Source organism: Halichoerus grypus, chromosome 10, assembly GCF_964656455.1.
Source record: "Halichoerus grypus chromosome 10, mHalGry1.hap1.1, whole genome shotgun sequence".
NCBI lineage: Eukaryota > Metazoa > Chordata > Mammalia > Carnivora > Phocidae > Halichoerus > Halichoerus grypus.
This window is the reverse complement of record NC_135721.1, coordinates 81,571,590-81,586,667: the sequence shown is the minus strand read 5'-3', so window position 1 is coordinate 81,586,667 and position 15,078 is coordinate 81,571,590. Positions and strand designations below refer to the sequence as shown.

The 15,078-nt window shown below is 36.7% G+C and overlaps 1 pseudogene; it reads right to left on the bottom strand.

Moving 5' to 3' along the window:
* Positions 1-234: 234 nt before the first annotated feature.
* On the bottom strand, positions 235-14,562 carry LOC118536283 (transcription factor IIIA-like; annotated as a pseudogene).
* Positions 14,563-15,078: the final 516 nt, after the last annotated feature.

The following is a 15,078-nucleotide window of genomic DNA, read 5'->3' as shown; positions in this document are numbered from 1 at the left end:
CTCTCAAATAAATATATAAACTGTTAAAAAAAAAAATAAACCTTGTGCATTTCCATTTGTAATATACAAGATGTAGACTCTTAACTAGTATAAAAATGAAAGTCAAATCCATCCCCAGATACAATGACCTACCCAGGAGAGGGAGAGAGAAGAGAACAGGCAAGTGGGTCCCAGTTATGCCTTAGTCACAGCCCAACAGCATCTAATAAGGGAAAGAATCATTACTATTTTTTTTTAATAAAAGGCTGTTATTTTTGTAATACTGCTACATTTATTTTTATTTGAAGTACTTTCTTTTTGTTGTTGTGCATCAGTGATTTTAATAAAGAAAAATGTGCTTCTGAGAGATAATAACCGAGCTGGCTGGTCTATAGTCCTTTGAGTCAGGCAATTTGATGTTGAGTTGAGAGTAAGTATTGCAACTGTCGGGGGCACCTTGTCCTCGGTACAGTTCACTGACTGTTCATCTTTAGGTGCAGATAAGCCTTGTTCTTGTTTCCTGTAGGAGGAATATATCCACTGAGACCAGGGGCCAAACTCCATTCTTCACGAGATGGTTTTACTTCAACTTCATTTTCTTCTCGTCAGAGTCACACACAACAGCATGCCTAGTGAGACTTTGTCCCATTGCACGTGTTTTGCCACAGCTGGCATGTTCACATGTAAATGGGAGCCTTTCCTTGTGAAAAGAGAGAATGTGGCTCTGGAGGTTCAACATAGCTGTGCAGTTTCCACCACAGCCTTCTCTTGGACACTGGCAAACATCCTTTTCTGGGGCGTGAGTTTTCATATGTTGCTTAAGGTAATCTTTGTGTTTATTTCTTTTTTTTCAAATTTTTATTTAAATTCTAGTTAGTTAACATATAGTGTAATATTGGTTTCAGGAGTAGAATATCAGTGATTCATCACTTACATACAAAACCCAGTGCTCATCACAAGTGTCCTCCTTAATCCCCATCACCCATCTAGCGCATCCCCCACCTACCTCCCCTCCATCAACCCTCAGTTTGTTCTCTATTGTTAAGAGTGTCTTAAGGTTTGCTTCCCTCTCTTTTTTCTTCCTTCTTCTATGTTCATCTGTTTTGTTTCTTAAATTCCACATCTGAGTGAAATCATATGGTATTTGTCTTTCTCTGACTGACTTATTTTGCTTAGCATAATGCACTCTAGCTCCATCCATGTTGTCGCAAATGGCAAGATTTCATTCTTTTGATGACTGAGTAATATTCCATTACACACACACTCACACACACACACAAATGTGTGTGTGTGGCGCATCTTCTTTATCCATTTATCATTTGATAGACACATTTGGCTATTGTTGATAATTTAGCTATTTTTTTTTAAAGATTTTATTTATTTATTTGACAGAGAGAGAGAGAGAGAGAGATCCCAAGTAGGCAGACAGGCAGGCAGAGGGAGAGGGAGAAGCAGGCTCCCTGCTTAGCACAGACCCCAATGTAGGGCTCGATCCCAGGACCCTGGGATCATGACCTGAGTGGAAGGCAGATGTTTAAGCATCTGAGCCACCCAGGCATCCCGATAATTTGGCTATTGTTGATAATGCTATAAACATCAGAGGGCATGTGCCCCTTCAAATCAGTATTTTTTTATCTTTTGGTTAAAGACCTAGTAGTGCAATTGCTAGGTTGTAAGGTAGTTTTATTTTTAACTTTTTGAGGAACCTCCACACTGTTTTACAGACTGGCTGCACCAGTTTGCATTCCCATCAACAATAAGAGAGTGTTCCCCTTTCTCCACATCCTCACCAAAAATTGTTGTTTCCTGAGTTGTTCATTTTAGCCATTCGAACAGGTGTGATGTGGTATCTCATTGTAGTTTTGATTTGTATTTCCCTATGATGAGTGATGTTGAACATCTTTTCACATGTCTGTTAGCCATCCAGATGTCTTCATTGGAAAAATGTCTGTTCATGTCTTCTGCCCATTTCTTAACTGCATTATTTGTTTTTTTGGGCCTTGAGTTTGATAAGTTCTTTATAGGTTTTGTATATTAACCCTTTATCAGATATGTCATTTGCAAATATCTTCTCCCCTTCTGTAGGTTGCCTTTCAGTTTTGTTGATTGTTTCCTTTGCTGCACAGAAGTTTTTATTTTGATGAAGTTCCAACAGTTCATTTTTCCTTTGTTTCCTTTGCCTCTGGAGATGTGTCTAGCGAGAAGTTGCTACAGTGGAGGTCACAGAGGTTGCTGCTTGTGTTCTCCTCAAGGATCTTGATGGTTTCCTATCTCACATTTAGGTCTTTCATCCATTTTGAATTTATTTTTGTGTGTGGTGTAAGAGAGTGGTCCAGTTTCATTCTTCTGCATGTTGCTGTGCAGTTTTCCCAGCACCATTTGTTGAAGAGACTGCCTTTTCTCCATTGGACATTCTTTCCTGCTCTGTCGAAGATTAATTGACCATATAGTTGTGGGTCCAGGTAATCTTTGTGTTTAAATGTTTTCTGGCATACTTGGCATTTTATGTCCTCTTTATGGGTTTCTTTCACATGTTGTAAAAGCTCTGTCCACGTTTTTGCCACAAAGGAATATTCTGTTTGACACATCCACCTGTGGACGTTCCCTTGTAGTTTCAGCCTGCTGGGTGAGGTGAAGCATTTCCCATGTTCTTCATGGGCACACTTGTGTGTGGTCCTGGCACTGGAATGTTGGCACTGATGGATTCTCAGCTGCTGGTGTTTCTTAAAGGCCTTCTTACAACCTTCAAAAGTGCATAGATACCTTTTTTTGCTGATTTTCATGTCTGCATTCAAAATGCTTCTTTTTTTTTTTTTTTAAAGATTTTATTTATTTATTTGATAGAGACACAGCGAGAGAGGGAACACAATCAGGGGGAGTGGGAGAGAGAGAAGCAGGCTTCCCGCTGAGCAGGGAGCCCGATGTGGGGCTCGATCCCAGGACCCTGGGACCATGACCTGAGCCGAAGGCAGACGCTTAATGACTGAGCCACCCAGGCGCCCCTCAAAATGCTTCTTCAGGTTTGATTTTGTGTTAAATTTGTGGTCACAGCCACTAGCTGTGCAAATGGCTTTCCCTGTCCCTGTGAATCAGGACATGGTGGCTCAGATGGCAGTCCCTGACGAAGTCCCTTTGCCACATCTTTGGTGGTCATACACAAAGGGTGTCTCCCAGTGTGCTTGTGCAGGTGCACCTCTAGCTTCCAGGCCTTACTGTGATTGGTGCTGCAGTCAGGGGAGGAGCAGATGAACCTCCTATTGAGCACCTAGGGCGGCAGGGGTCTGCTCATGGGGGGAGGCAGTAGTGGCGATGTTCAGGGATGTCACCAACAACACAGGCCCTGCTCCAGGGCCATGGGGCCCACCCTCTCCACCACCCTCGTGCCCAGCCTTGTACGGAGCCAAGTACCAGAAGCCCTTGTGCACTGCCAACTCTGCCATGCCTTCTGCTCCCAGAGGACCCTCCATGCGATTAAAAAATAAGAGTGAAGTTACAAGTATTAGGCCAATCAGTAGGAGTGCGCAGCTAATGTGACATTCTATAGTCTGTGTTGCTCTGGTTCAGCAAAGAAAAAAGACAAATGATAATATGTGTTTTGTTTTGCTTATTCACAATGCCAGCACTGTTTGAAGAAATACTTATTACCAGAAGGTCACGGTTGCTTAATTACAGGCATCTCTAAATAAAGTTTTACTTTTATTATTCAACTTTTATGGCAAATACAAAAAAAATTAAAAAGATATTATGCACATAACCCTGGCACATGGTAGATGATCAATATATATTTGTTGAAAGAATAAATGGATTATTTTACCATGTTCAGCAAGAGTGCACACATGTGTCTAAGTCATCTATAACTAAAATTATCAGAAACATATAATTGGATCTGCTTATGTAACCATCTAAAAGCAATTAATTACAGACTCATTACAGCTAATAAAATTTAATCTGAATAGAAACATAAAAGTATCCAAAGTGGAAATTCTAGGTCAAATTGCTTTATTACTGTTTGGGTTAAAGTCTTTGCATGCAGAATAAATTTCCTTTTAATAGCGCAGAATATCTCTAAAACTATTTGCATTAGAAATATAGGTAGAATATCTATCTTTAATGAAATTTGAAAATCTTCTATTTGTTTCCTTAAAGGAGTCAGTAACAAATGATGTCAGCAGTAATTCCTATTAATTTTTATACCGAGTATCTTCTCAACTTCCACACCTATTGAGTTTTTGAATCATTGATTGACTAGTGGCAACGATAATGTTCATTTTCATTTTCTTCCTTACTGAGCAGCAGTGCTTAATGTCAAAAACATTTACTAACAGAAGGTATTTACATTCAACATGAACAGAGCAAACAGATTCCAAACATCAATTACAATATGAAGAACATGATGCACAATACAGATGATTCTGTGTGACTAAGGAATGATTAATGTCTCTTACTGTTAGGAACTAGAGAAGACTCACCAAATGGTCCATTAGATTCACATTCACAGACTTTCTGTGAAATTGAATTAAATGAGGCATTAATGCTTATAGAGTTTTTAATCTTTAAAATACCAAAATTAAATCACTACCAGTCATCAGGAAAAAATAAGCAAAGAGATCTGAGATATAACTATAGTTTCCAGGTTTTAAAATGTTTGTCCTCGAAAAACCTAGGATTCTGTAATTCAAAACATAAATGTCCCTGGTAGATAGTAAATATATCCTAGATGAAATCAAGATGCTGGGAACAAAAGAACTCTTTCATGGTTAAGGAGTAGGTCTTTATGTCTGGTGGATTGAATTTGGGCCTCTTCATTGTAATATTACATTTCTCCCAACAGTAAACTGGGAATATTATTTCTTTTTGGCCCCAGAGTGATAGATGAGGAATTGGCTTATCTCTTTTCCTTTAATTACCTCTCCACTTTTAAGTAGCAAATACTAATAATAATTTCCGTGAATTAGAGGCAAAAACTTATGTTCACTCTCAATTAGTCATCTTAACTGGATTTTAACTTCCTTAAATGCATAAAATATTTCTTATGAGCCTTAGTACAGAGTCCTTTATTTTACTATAGAAAAATATACAGAGTTCAAGAATGGCTTTGGCTAACATGATTTTGTTTTAACATTAAAGTGTGATGTTGAAATTCTGAAACCACTGCACAACTATGCTGATTGAATTAAGTAAGTAGATGAAAGATGATGGAAACCAGGTTTATCATTGTTCTAGTGGGGAGTTACAAAAAAGAGATAATAATGACTAGAACGATCCAACTGGTTCTGGATTTGAGTTAGAGAAACACTATGAACTCATGTTTTAATAGAGATACAGATGGATAGAGGTAGATGATTGATAGATACATACATACATACTTACATATAGATGGATATAGATAAATGATAGATGAATGATAGATGATAGAAGGATAGATGGATAGATGATAGATAGATAGGGATGAATATATGTAGAATATTTATAGATATGTGTGTAAACATGTTTAGTATTCATACATATTTCCAAACTCTTATCTGAGAGAAGTAGAAACAATGATGTTTCAGAAACAAAGAGCACACCCAAGGACCATATCTTGCTTTGTAATACCATTCTACACTTGGTATTAGAAAGTGTAGAGTATTGGGGAGTTTCATGGTTAAGGAGTAGGTCCTTATGTCTGGTGGATTAAATTTGGGCCTCTTCATTGTAATATTACATTTCTCCCAACAGTAAACTGGCAGTATTATTTCTTTTTGACCCCAGAGTGATAGATGAGGAATTGGCTCACTTGGTCACAGGCCAGGTGAGCACAGAGTGCAGCCAGAGACCAGGGAGAGAGGAGTGATTGCCTGCTCTTCCATGAGGGCTCACTGAGGAGTGGGGCCCTGAGCTCTCGGCTCCTCTGGGACCAGAGATTGGGAGGCCACCATTTTCATTCTCCTCCTCCAAAGCTGTACGGAAAGATTTCAGGGAACCAAAGCTACTGAGAGCAAACCCCAGCAGATTACTTACCCTGACCCCTGCCAAGGGCAGTGCAATTCTGCCTCAGGCAAAGACATTTGAGACTCACTGCAACAGGGCCTCCTCAAGAAAACCAGCAAGAACATCCAGCCAAGACCAAGTTTACCAATCAATGAGAATGGCAAAACCCCAGAGCTAAGGGAATATAGCACATAAAATTCATGGCTTTTTTCCTCCTGATCCTTTAGTCTTTCAAAGTTAATTTTTTAAATTTTCATTTTTTCTTTTCTATTTTTTAGTTGAATTTTTCTTCTTCCTTTTTCCAACCAATATCTTATCAATTCATTTTTTAAAATCTTTTTAATTTACATTTTTACAGTTATATTTTATCCCTTTACTTTTCTGTATATGTATATATAAAATTTTTTTTCTTTAAAATTTTGGAATACAGTTTCTTCTAACAGACCAAAATATACCCTAAATCTAGTGTATGACATTGACCTAGTCCCCTGCCTGATCACATTCTCTCTTTTTTTTTTAATTTTTTTCATTCTTTTTTCAACCAACATCTTATCTTGTCAATTCCTTTTTTAAAATCTTTTTTAATTTTCATCTTTACAGTCATATTCCATCACTTCATTGCATTTATCATTTTTGTGTATATACATATATATATATATATATATATATATATATATATATATATGTTTTTCTTTCTTTAAAATTTTGGTAGGCAATATCTTCTAACAGACCAAAATACACCCAAAATCTAGTGTGGAGCTCTGTTATATTCACAAGCCTGATCATATTCTTTTTTTTTCCCCTTTCTTTTCCCCCTGGTTTTGGGTCTCTTTTGATTCATTTAGTGTATATTTTTCTGGGGTCATTGTTACCTGTTAGCATTTTGTTCTCTCATTCATCTATTCTCCTCTGGACAAAATGACAAGACAGAAAAACTCACCTCAAAAAAAAGAACAAGAGGCAGTACCGACTGCCAGGGACATAATCAATACAGACATTAGTAAGATGTCAAAACTAGAGTTCAGAATGACAATTATAAAGATATTAGCTGGGCTTGAAAAAAAGCATAGGAGATACTACAGAATCCCTTTCTGGAGAAATAAAAGAACTAAAATCTAACCAACTCGAAATAAAAAAGGCTATTAATGAGGTGCAATCAAAGATGGAGGCACTAACTGCTAGGATAAATGGGGCAGAAGACGAAATTAGTGATATAGAAGACCAAATGATGGAGAATAAAGAAGCTGAGAAAAAGAGAGATAAACAACTATTGGATCACGAGGGCAGAATTTGAGAGATAAGTGATAACATAAAGCAAAACAACATTACAATAATTGGGATCCCAGAAGAAGAAAGAGAGAGAGGGGCAGAAGGTATATTGGAGCAAATTATAGCAGAGAACTTCCCTAATTTGGGGAAGGAAACAGGCATCAAAATCCAGGAGGCACAGAGAACTCCCCTCAAAATCAGTAAAAATAGGTCAACAACCTGACATCTAATAATAAAACTCACAAGTCTCAGAGACAAAGAGAAAATCCTGAAAGCAGCTTGGGACAAGAGGTCTATAACCTGCAATGGTAGAAACATTAGATTGTCAACAGACCTATTCACAGAGACCTGGCAGGCCAGAAAGGACTGGCATGATATGTTCAGAGCACTAAATGAGAAAAATATGCAGCCAAGAATATTATATCCAGCTAGGCTGTCATTGAAAATAGGAGAGATAAAAAGCTTCCAGGACAAACAAAAACTAAAAGAATTTGCAAACATGAAACCAGCCCTACAAGAAATATTGAAAGGGGTCCTCTAAGCAAAGAGAGAGCCTAAAAGCAACATAGACCAGAAAGGAACACAAACAATATACAGTAACAGTCACCTTACAGGCAATACAATGGCACTAAATTCCTATCTTTCAGTAGTTACCCTGAATGTAAATGGGCTAAATGCCCCAATCAAAAGACACAGGCTATCAGATTGGATTAAAAAGCAAGACCCATCGATATGCTGTCTGCAAGACATTCATTTTAGACCCAAAGACACCCCCAGATTGAAAGTGAGGGGGTGGAAAACCATTTACCATGCTAATGGACATCAAAATAAAGCTGGGATGGCAATCCATATATCAGACAAATTAAATTTTAAACCAAAGACCATAATAAGAGATGATGAAGGACACTACATCATACTTAAAGGGTCTATCCAACCAGAAGAACTAATAATTGTAAATATCTATGCCCCTAACATGGGAGCAGCCAATTATATAAGCCAATGAATAACAAAATCAAAGAAACACATAGAAAACAATACAATAATAGTAGGGAACGTTAACAACCCCCTCACTGAAATGAACAGATCATCTAAGCAAAAGATCATCAAGGAAATAAAGGCTTTAAATGACACACTGGACCAGATGGACTTCACAGATATATTCAGAACATCCTATCCCAAAGCAACAGAATACACATTCTTCTCTAGTGCCCATGGAACATTCTCCAGAATAGATCACATCCTAGGTCATAAATCAGGTCTCAACTGGTACCAAAACATTGGGATTATTCCCTGCATATTTTCAGACCACAGTGCTTTGAAACTAGAACTCAATCACAAGAGGAAAGTCAGAAAGAACTCAAATACATGGAGGCTAAAGAGCATCCTACTAAAGAATGAATGGGTCAACCAGGAAATTAAAGAGGAATTTAAAAAAATGCATGGAAACAAATGAAAATGGAAAACACAACTGTTCAAAATCATTGGGATGAAGCAAAGGTGGTCCTAAGAGGGAATTATATAGCAATACAAGCCTTTATGAAGAAACAAGAAAGGTCTCAAAGAGACAACTGAACCCCACACCTAAAGGAGCTGGAGAAAGAACAGCCAATAAAACCTAAACCCAGCAGGAGAAGAGAAATAATAAAGATCAGAGCAGAAATCAATGAAATAGAAACCAAAAGAACTGTAAAACAGATCAATGAAAATAGAACTTTGAAAGAACTAATAAGATAGATAAACCTCTGGCCAGACTAACCAAAAAACAAAGAGAAAGAATGCAAATAAATAAAATCATGAATGAAGGAGGAGAGATCACATCCAACACCAAAGAAATAAAAACAACTATAAGAACATATTATGAGCAACTATATTCCAGCAAATTAGATAATCTGGAAGAAATGGATGCATTCCTAGAGACCTGTAAACTACCAAAACTGAACCAGGAAGAAATAGAAAACCTGAACAGACCTATAACCACTAAGGAAATTGAAGCAGTCATCAAAAATCTCCCAACAAACAAAAGCCCAGGCCCAGATGGCTTCCCAGGGGAATTCTACCAAACATTTAAAGAAGAATTAATACCCATTCTTCTGAAACTGTTGCAAAAAATAGAAATGGAAGGAAAACTTCCAAACTCGTTTTATGAGGCCACCATTGCCTTGATCCCAAAACCAGATAAAGACCCCATCAGAAAGGAAAATTACAGACCAATATCCTTGATGAATATGGATGCAAAAATTCTCACCAAAATACTAGCCAGTAGGATCCAACAGTACATTAAAAGGATTATTCACCATGACAAGTGGGATTTACTCCTGGACTGCAAGGTTGATTCAACATCCGCAAATCACTCAATGTGATACAATACATTAATAAAAGAAAGAAGAAGAACCATATGATCCTCTCAATAGATGCATAAAAAGCATTTGACAAAGTACAGCATCATTTCTTGATTAAAATTCTTCACAATGTAGGGATAGAGGGAACACACCTCAGTATCATAAAAGCCATCCATAAGAAACCCACAGTGAATATCATTCTCAATGGGGAAAAACTGAGAGCTTTTCCTCTAAGGTCAGGAACACCACAGGGATGTCCATTATCACCACTGCTATTCAACATAATATTAGAAGTCCTAGCCACAGCATCAGACAACAAAAAGAAATAAAAGACTTTCAAATTGGCAAAGAAGAAGTCAAACTCTCACTCTTTGCAGATGATATGATACTTTATGTGGAAAACCCAAAAGACTCTGCCCCATAACTGCTAGAACTCATACAGGAATTCAGCAAAGTGGCAGGATATAAAATCAATCCACAGAAATCAGTGGCATTTCTATACACCACCAACAAGACAGAAGAAAGAGAAATTAAGGAGTCGATCCCATTTGCAATTGCACCTAAAATCATAAGATACCTAGGAATAAATCTAACCAAAGAGGCAAAGAATTTGTACTCAGAAAACTATAAAATACTCATGAAACAAATTGAGGAAGACACAAAAAAATGGAAAAATGTTTCATGTTCATGGATTGGAAGAACAAATATTGTGAAAATGTCTATGCTACCTAGAGCAATCTACACATTTAATGCATCCCTATCAAAATACATCCACTTTTTTCAAAGAAATGGAACAAATAATCCTAAAATTTGTATGGAACCAGAAAAGACCCCGAATAGCCAGAAGAATGTTGAAAAAGCAAAGCAAAGCTGGTGGTATCACAATTACGGACTTCCAGCTCTATTACAAAGCTGTCATCACCAAGACAGTATCATACCAGCACAAAAACAGACACATAAATCAATGGAACAGAATAGAGAGCCCAGAAAGGGACCCTCAACTCTATGGTCAACTAATCTTTGACAAAGCAGGAAAGAATATCCAGTGGAAGAAAGACAGTCTCTTCAACAAATGGTCTTGGGGAAATTGGACAGCCACATGCAGAAGAATGAAACTGGACCATTTCCTTACACCACACACAAAAATAGACCCCAAATGGTTGAAAGACCTCAATGTGAGACAGGAGTCCATCAAACTCCTAAAGGAGAACACAGGCAGCAGCATCTTTGACCTCAGCCACAGCAACTTCTTCCTAGAAACATCACCAAAGGCAAGGGAAGCAAGGGCAAAAATGAACTATTGGGACTTCATCAAGATAAAAAGATTTTGCACAGCAAGGAAAACAGTCAATAAAACCAAAAGACAACCAACAGAATGGGAGAAGATATTTGCAAATGACATAAAGGGCTAGTATCCAAAATCTATAAAGAACTTATCAAACTGAACACCCAAAGAACAAATAATCCAATCAAGAAATGGGCAGAGATTTCTGCAAAGAAGACATCCAAATGGCCAACAGACACATGAAAAAGTGCTCAACATCACATCAAGGAAATACAAATCAAAACCTCAATGAAGTACCACCTCACACCAGTCAGAATGGCTAAAATTAACAAGTCAGGAAAGGACAGATATTGGCAAGGATGCAGAGAAAGGGGAACCCTCTTACACTGTTTGTGGGAATGCAAGCTGGTGCAGCCACTCTGGAAAACAGTATGGAGGTTCCTCAAAAAGTTGAAAATAGAGCTACCCTATGACCCAGCAATTGCACTACTGGGTATTTACCCCAAAGATACATATGTAGGGACCCGAAGGGGCACATGCACCCCAATGTTTATAGCAGGAATGCCCACAATAGCCAAACTATGGAAAGAGCCTAGATGACCCTTAACAGATGATTGGAAAAAAAGATGTGTTATATATATACAATGGAATATTATGGAGCCATCAAAAAAATGACATCTTGCTTTTTGCAACAACGTGCATGGATGGAACTAGAGAATATTATGCTAAGTGAAATAAGTCAATTGGAGAAAGGTAAGTATCATATTATCTCACTGATATGAGGATTTTGAGAAACAAGACAGAGGATCATAGGGGAAGGGAGGGAAAAAAATGAAACAATACGAAACCAGAGAGGGAGACAAACCATAAAAGACTCTTAATCTCAGGAAACAAACTGAGGGTTGCTGGAATGGAGGGGGGTGGGAGGGATGAGGTGGCTGGGTGATGGACCCTAGGGAGGGTATGTACTATGGTGAGCACTGTGAATTGTGTAAGACTGATGAATCACAGACCTGTACCCCTGAAACAAATAATATATTATATGTTAATAAAAAATTTTAAAACATACACACACACAAGGTAATGGCAGTATGTCAAAAGGACACAGTAGCCAATTGTAAAATATCCTAATTCCAAAGCTGGAACAATTTAAGCAACAAAATAAATAATTTGGTTTTGGATCATAACCCCAGAGCATAAAATAAATATCCATGAGACAACACCAATATAAATAAATGATTAAACAAATAAATGAAAATATTGGGAAGAATAGACAATTCCATAATTTCATGCAGAACAATTCCCAGAAATTTATGTAAATATTTCCCCCTCAAGGAATTGGAGTGTAAGCCTCCACCCCTTAAATGTAGGTTGCACATAGAAACTTCCTTCCAGAAAGTATAGTATGGAAAGGGGGAGGGGAAGGGAGAGTAACTTTTCAGTGGAGATACATGAAAAACACTATCTCAGCCAAGTAAGAATCCATGTTCATAGCATGTACCCTTGATATGATATAAGAATATTATGCCTCTGTGGCCTTCCTCCCCCAAATTCATAATCACAGTGTAATTGTGGGGGAAAAAAAAATCAAACAAACTCAGTTGAGGTATATTCTATAAAATACCTTACTAGTACTCTATAAAACTGTTGGGGCCATTAAATAAGGAAAATCTGAGACACTGTCACAGTCTAGAAGAACCTGAGGAGATATGATGACTTACTGTAATATGGCATCTTGAATAGGGTCCTGGGACAGAAAGGGACATTAGGTAAACACTAAAGACATCTGAATAAATGATGGGTTTTAATTAATAATAATGTTTCAATATTAGTTAATGGTGACAAATGTACGACGCTAATGTAAGATATTAACAATAAGGGAAATTGAGTGTGGTATATATTCTCTACTATTCACAGTTTTTCTGGAATTTAAAAGTATTCTAAAATAAAAATTCATTGGAAAAAACATGATGTTGATTTCTTTCCTATTGGAATAGTGATTATTGTAGAATTTGTATTTGATTGGTTTTCTTTTACCTTAGAACTTGCTTTCTCTCCATATTCTTGGCACTTATAATCCCTTATTGACTTCAGTGCTATGAACTGGCTTGCACTGCCTACTGTTCCCCAAATCCTTACTGATGATACCTGAAAGTGAATCCGGTAACATGTTTTAAATTATATTTGCAATAATAAGAAATGTTTTGGTAATCAAGGCCAAAATCTGGTGTTGTTACTGCCGTCACAAACTGGTCAAGGTCAAATGTACTCAGGTAGCTCACTGACTCATTTTGTAGTTGCTTTAGCGATAGTTTATTAAATTCATTTGACATATATCATATATCATATATCATGTTCCTATGTTCTTTGAAAATGGAAGGTTTTGCAATCAATGAAAAGCCATGTAAAACTACTCTCTCAAAAGAGCATAATTTAAATTTAATGGAAAAACTTCTCAAAAGAATGCAAGAAAAATGTTACTCTAGTTTTGAAAAATAAAAGCCTCTTACCTTTTAAGTAACATACTCTAGTTTTGAAAAACAAAGCCTTCTACCTTTTAAGTAACTCTGTGTATAATAAAATATACATAGAGTTTCATGTATATACAGAGAGAAAGAAATACTATTATTAAGTATAACAGAAGCTTTTATTTTCTATTTCATAGTTTCACTGCAAATTTTTTATGTCAAAGACCAAGTAAATATAAAGGGATGGAATGAAATATAATTATATCCTTCTAAGGGTAGGTAGCACTGAAATTCATTAAAATAACCTTTTTGGCAAGAAGACTAGAAAAGGTTTATAAAAGTGTCAAGTATTTTATGTAATGCAAGTATACAATTTTAGTTAACTCACATGTTTTTCTTTGAATTACAGCCAACAACCTTAATAATTTTTTTTGGTACTAGGCTACAGTTTTTTTAAAAGATTTTATTTATTCATTTATTTGAGAAAGAGAGAGTGTAGGGGGGAGGGGCAGAGGGTGAGAGAGAGAATCTCAAGCAGACCCTGTGCTGAGTGTGGAGCTCAACCTGGGATTCAATCTTAAGACCCTGAGATCATGACCTGAGCTGAAACCAAGAGCCCAATGCTTAATAGACTGAGCCACCAAGGTGCCACTAGTTTACAGTTTTTAAAGGAAAAAAAATTAAATAATTGTGCCGAAAATATTTATTCCAGATATCACATTCCAGATACCACTTCAATTCTGTAAACCAAGCAGGCCTTAAAGCAGAAAAGTAGGATCAGTTAGAGGATTCTGAAATTTTATCCTGAAGACCACCAAGCCATTTGCTGCTCCAACAGTCATGTTATTTCCATGGCTTATTTGGAATCTGTAATGGAAACAAAGACATGTAGTGGCAATCCTAATTCTTCTTAAAGATTTAAGTAACAGCAGTGAACAAACCTCTGGTGATATCAAGAATTTCGTAGAAATTACAAGTGGTTCTTTCTCAATAAAATTGGAAGATTCCTACACTGACCAAATATATTAAAGAGTATGTTAGCCTTAAATATAATTGGCTTATGACCTTTACCAAATAATATTAGCGGGAACAGTATCTATTGGGTCATTTTCCATTATATGACGAGAATGTTCAAATATACAAATAAATTGAAAGAACTGTGTTGCAAACATGCACCATCTCATACCCAGATTCCATAATTAACATCTTGCGATATTTGCAAATTCACACATCTACTCATCGTTTCCTCCATCGATCATTCTACCTTTTTTTTTTTCTGGATCTCAAAGTAAGTTATAGACATATTTCATCCATAAGCATTTCATTATGAATATCAATATTTGGTTATGTTTTTTGAGGTAGAATTTATAAAAGGAAATAGCTGAGTCTCAGGTGTACATTTAAAAAATTTTAGCAAATCTAGATAAACAAACTACTAACATACTGCTGTCAAGATATCAAATTGCACGGGAAGTTTCCTTCATGTTCCTTTCCAGCCAGTGCCCACCCCACCCCAACAGAGGGAACTAGTGCTCTATGTTTCACCACAAATCTGTTCAGCCAGTTCTAGAACTTCATGTAACTGCTCTCATACAGTCTGTACTCTTTTCTGAAGGCATATTACACTCAACAAACTGATATTGGAATTCATCATGTGGTTTCATAAATCAGTAATTTTATAAAGCTTCATTGAGGTATAATTTACATATGATGAAATTTATCTTTTTTTATTAAAGTATAATTAACATACAGTGTATATTAGTTTGAG